Below are 5,304 nucleotides of genomic sequence, written 5' to 3'. Positions count from 1 at the left end.
CGCCTGGAACGGGAGAAGTGCTGAGCCCTGTGTGCTGGGTGTTGTAGGGCAGGGTCGGGGCCGCTGCTACAGGTTCAGTGAGATGATTTCGGCGAGGGCTGGCGGTCCTCCCGCAGCCTGAGCACCAGGAGCAGCAGTTTCTCAGGAAAATGACTGTCCTGCACGTGCTTCACGAACAAGTGACAACACCCATACACTGTTCTTAGCATCCTATCCTATTTTATAAATACTCTTAATTCTTTGCTTTACAGTTGATAAAGAGAAGGTCTTGCACTCATTTACAGATTATTCTGGTAGAGATCAGAAAGCAAAGGTGTAAATCGTTTTTCCCCCAGCTAACCTGAAACCTCTTCACTGACAATGAGTCGCTAACATCCTCATACATACAACAGCCTGCTTCCCTTCGTTTTATTTAGTTCATTATAGATCGAACACTGCAGTTGCTATCTGTGCATACATAGAAATTATAGATCTACCATAGTTTTAATTCTTCCACTGATTTCTATTTCCTTTTATAAATTTACTAGTTTTGACCAGATTTCTGTAACAATAAGCAGGAGTTTCAACAACCAACAGAAGCTTTTTAGGTACAGTGAAACTATTTCTTAAGCTGCATTTTAATGATTGGTGGAGCTTTCTGTTGTCACAGTAAACTGATTGTAGGGATTCTCTTCTGTAGCCTATTTCAATATTTAGTGGAAACAGGATGCTGAAAAAAGGAAGTCACAATATTTAAAGATTTTTCTCCTCTCTATTATAAAATTACTGTAGAAAACACTGTGGCCTTGAACAGAAAAGTGCACCATGAGTTGTCCCTCTTATTCTTTGTGATCAAGGGCAAAAGGGGTATTGGAGACCACTACACAAGCCTCATCCACTGTGGTCACCCAGAACGTGGCCAGGAGGAGCAAAACAGATTTCCCCAGCCTGTGCTTCTACTTTCAATAAAATCAGAACCTGTCCAGCTCCAAGGCCAGAAAGGCCAGAAAGTGCCTGTGCATTTTTTTTTTTTTTTTCAGAAGGGTTCATCCTTCTTTTTTAAGTGATCCTACACTAACAATGAGAAGTGCACCAGTGTGTCTTCTGAGACACAATACAAATACAGGTGTAGGCTTGCCAAACCAAAGCAAATTTGTATTCCATGAGTCTGAAAGCACACAGCAGACTCCACAGTCCGTCTAGGTCTATACCCACTCACTAAATGTAGGACCCATCTTACGGTTAGCAGCAACAAATTATTTCAATACCAATTGCAACCATGGGAAATAAAACAGGCCAAAAGGGGGGAAAAAAAAAACAACTTAAGGTTGCTGGCCTAGGTGAAGAACCCTGCTGGGTTTCCTACTGGGAAAAAAAAAATGTGGGGTTTTGCAACATTGAACTCAAGAGGAAAAATACCCAATAACTAGAAGCTGAACAAATTTAAAGATGTAAGTTCATTTTCTTCCAAACAATCAAGTGCTTACACATGGTCATGAAGTCACCTCTCTCTTCAAAAAGAAAAGAGTTCTTTAAAATACAACTTCGGCTTATAACTTGGTCAAAATAGGGTAATGGTAATAATTACAGCAAAAACCTTTTATAAACTTTATTACCAAATATCAGATGGTATTCCTTATAAGAGAACTTAGAACTGCAGTGTGTTCAGGTCAGAAAATCAATGTACTACAATCATGTTGTGGAATAAATCTATTTAAAATAAGTATTTCACAGAGGAGATTTTTGCGAGCAGATTCTACAGACAGCCCTCTTGCTGTAAAACACTGTCTCCAGAGTTGACAAATGATGGTCCCCAAGCTTCATCCCATCCCTGGAAGAATTTTCTAAGTAGTATTTGGAACAGAGTATTGATAAAAGACAAGTAAGGAATACTTATTCCTTTTTCTGAGACTACAACAAACACAAACATAGGGTATCTTCCAGCAAATTTAGTACCAACAAACTTTTTCATAGAATGAATAACTAACTTTTGTAACTCATTTAAGCACAATATTACAGAGGTCATAAGTCTGTGTGAATGGCGGTAACAGTAAAAATCAAACAAAGCTGAATTCCCTCAAGGTTCTTTACACAGAATGTCTCTATGCAACTTCTGTCTCCTAAAGCACAGACAGACCCAGAGTAGTCAGTCCTCTGACAAACACGGGTCTGGGAACTACTCACCCATCATCAGATCCTTTCCTCACACAGGTAGTGCTTTTGAGGGGTAGGACCCTTACTTCTCTCCATCCAGTAAATTCTTCACATGACAGCTTACCTAAAAAGTAAGGACATGAAGCACTACATGGGATAAAAAAAAAGTCTTACTTCTATTCATATCATGATGCATTTACAAGCCCTAACAGACAGAAGAGCCCTGTTACAGGAATCTGGGCATAAATGTAATAAACAGTCATTAGTCTGGAGAGCTTACAGTCGGAAGGCATAGTTCTGCGAGTGATTGCAGACTGCACCTGTACACAGCCCCACTGATTTCTCTCATTTCATCAGTGCACAACTTGCATCTGATTAACTGAGAAGAGCAACATTACTCATTCTCTTTAAAAGCGCAGAAACTATCAGGTATTAAGTAACAGAGACACAGAAAACACAAGGAGCAGTAATAGTCACACAGAAAACTACCGAAGTCTCATTCCAAGCAGAGAGGCATTTAGATCATTAGTTGAGCCCAGAGATCACTCCTGAAGACCCTGACACTTTTCTCTCCAAAGCTTTGTTGTAACAAGCATCTGACAGTCTTAAAGTCACAACACCTCTTATCTCTCCACTTCATGGAGAATAAAATAGGAATAAGCAAATTCAATTTGTATCCCATCCACCCAGAGGTTAACTACTTTCTTGTCATATGATGGATTGCCTATCTCCCTTACTTTCTCCACAGGTGCTCCTTGCATATCCATATGCAGCACAGTATCTCCTCCTTCCTTAACTTGAAACCCGATTCATAATTTTTGTTTCCTGATTTCTATTTGTGTTAATATGTGTACTCCCGAGATCCCAGCTGCACAAATTCATTGTATTTATAGGAAGTACGTTTTGCTCATTTCCTCATGCTGCCTCAACCTGGAAGTGCAAGCAGTTAAATACCTGAATAAGCAAGTAAGAAAATAAAATCAGAATTTTAAAAATAAATAAATAAATGAAAGCTTAAAATATGCAAACATGTGTTTACAGAGAAAATTTCCATGATATTTCACAGATGTGAAAATTCATGGGCAAAGGACACAATCTTGCTACCAGGAGTAAGAGAGTTATAGAATATGCTAGCCTGCTGTTTCTAATAAACAGCCTACATAACCAAAATAGAACAAAAATAATGAGTATTTCTCAGAGCAGAAATGCAAAATTTTGTTCATTACACACTAAACTGTAATATCAGATATGAATTTAACTAATGAATGAAATCACACACCAAAGATTTAAGGGCACATAAAAAAAAATATTCATTTCTTTTTCTCTGTAATTTGTTCATGTCATTTTTCATTGTATTAAAATGTCAGTAAGTTTTGTTATTTCATGCAAAGGTTATATTTTTTCTCCTTGTATGCAAAAGAACAAACATATGATTGTGAAAAGAAGAAATTAAATATTTAAAATGTGTTAATTTTTTTTTAGCCTACAATTCTTTCAGGTTTCTTTACACCATGATACAAGAAAAATTAAGTGTGAATAGGAAAAATTTTGTAATTCCGGTCTTTACTTTATACTGAAGTGAAAGTTTAAAAAGGTAGCTGGAGAATGCGGGCATCGATCCCGCTACCTCTCGCATGCTAAGCGAGCGCTCTACCATTTGAGCTAATTCCCCACGTGAGGGAAAGCCAACCTCTTTGAAACTTTCACTTAGAGACTCTAGACTTACCGAGAATTACAATGCAGCGACGGCTGATTAGAAATGCCTTGGGTTCTTGCTGAGTCACTCTTTCACTCAGCAACAACCGACTGCAACCCACAGCTGGAATCATGTGATACATCTTTCAGCACGTACGCTGCTAGAATCATCTTATTCATCTCTTTTATAACACAAGTCTCTGTTATTTAGCTGTTTTCATACAAGAAGCTCTCCAAAAGACTATTTACAAGAAACCAAATGTCTTATTGAGGAAACCCCCTGACTTTTATTGAATAACCATTCCATATTCAATAAAGAAACACATCTTCTTTCCAATTTTTAAGGTATACACATGAAAAATGTGGTTCAGGAAATGTTTAATGAGTGAAAAATATTATATGCTGGATTGAAACAGTTTTAGTCAAAGCTTATACCTCTGTATGTTATAAATGCAGAGGCAGAACCAGAAAATAACATTTATGAATTTATTGAAATGAGAACAAGCAAAACAAAAAAAGTTTTGGTACGCCGGGGAGCAGGGGGGGTTTCTGCTCTGCACCGACATACCGAGGACGCCGCATGGATGGATGCGCGACAACAAAGCATAAACAAACCCACCACTCTTTATAGTCTTTCTAATACATATTCATAAGATGAGTGTGTTTTAGTCCACACAAGCACAGTGGAGTTTCTCCAATCTTCTCAGTTTTTCTGGCATTGTTGGGGTTTTTTTGTTGTTGTTTTTCCACTCCTTCTCTTGCTAAAATGAGAGTCCTTCTGAGCGGGTTTTTTCCAGTACTTTTCCACATTTTCAATAACTGTCCATGTGAGTCTCTATTTACTTGATAAAAAACCTCCAAACCATTTTAACAATTAAACTACAATAAATCTCTTTCAGCTTATGTACATCAGCAGCACCCATGCTCCTCATATTAAAGTCATTATATTTTTAACATGAATCACCACCATATTCTTCACATGTGTGTGTATGTATACATACACATCCATTTGGAAGGTGGTGTGGCTTCTCTGGGGTGACACAGTCAACTGAAATTAAATCTGTATTTTTCTTATTACCTGACCAAATACACTTTCCTATAGTACCTTACTTTTAATAGCCTTATAACACTGTCTTCTGAAAAATGAACACAACACACCCAAGCATGACAAGTGCATGCATGACAGGACGCAGCACATAAAGCACACACCGTAGACAGGGACCATGCCGATGTACGGTAACAGGCCATCTTTCACATTTTAATTTTCACCTTTACTTGCCTACACCAAGTATCTATCTCAAAATGCAGAACTAGAGAGTTACCAATTACTACTACTAGCTCCATTGGTCTACTTGGACAAAGCTTGTGATTGCACGAGTCATCCTTCTGTCAGAAAGTCGGAAAAATCACACCAACTAGGTGAACGGTCGGCGCGGCCCGGCCCGGCCCTGCGCACCCGCTGCCCCGCGGGGGCGC

The 5,304-nt window shown here is 38.6% G+C and overlaps 1 long non-coding RNA gene and 1 other non-coding gene across 2 annotated transcripts; both read right to left on the bottom strand.

Annotated features, from left to right (window-relative positions):
- Positions 1-1,627: 1,627 nt before the first annotated feature.
- Positions 1,628-3,084, bottom strand: LOC113477281. The gene is made up of 3 exons (XR_003397873.1): positions 2,871-3,084; positions 2,164-2,257; positions 1,628-1,810 (listed from the first exon to the last, which is right to left on the bottom strand). It is a non-coding gene; the product is annotated as an uncharacterized LOC113477281 (long non-coding RNA).
- A 648-nt stretch (positions 3,085-3,732) lies between these two features.
- On the bottom strand, positions 3,733-3,805 carry TRNAA-AGC. Its single transcript has one exon. It is a non-coding gene; the product is annotated as a tRNA-Ala (tRNA).
- Between the last annotated feature and the right edge of the window lie 1,499 nt (positions 3,806-5,304).

This window comes from Athene cunicularia, assembly GCF_003259725.1.
Source record: "Athene cunicularia isolate RWA chromosome 2 unlocalized genomic scaffold, athCun1 chr2_part1, whole genome shotgun sequence".
Lineage (NCBI taxonomy): Eukaryota > Metazoa > Chordata > Aves > Strigiformes > Strigidae > Athene > Athene cunicularia.
The sequence above is the reverse complement of the archived record's forward strand: the minus strand, read 5'-3'. Positions and strand labels throughout refer to the sequence as shown.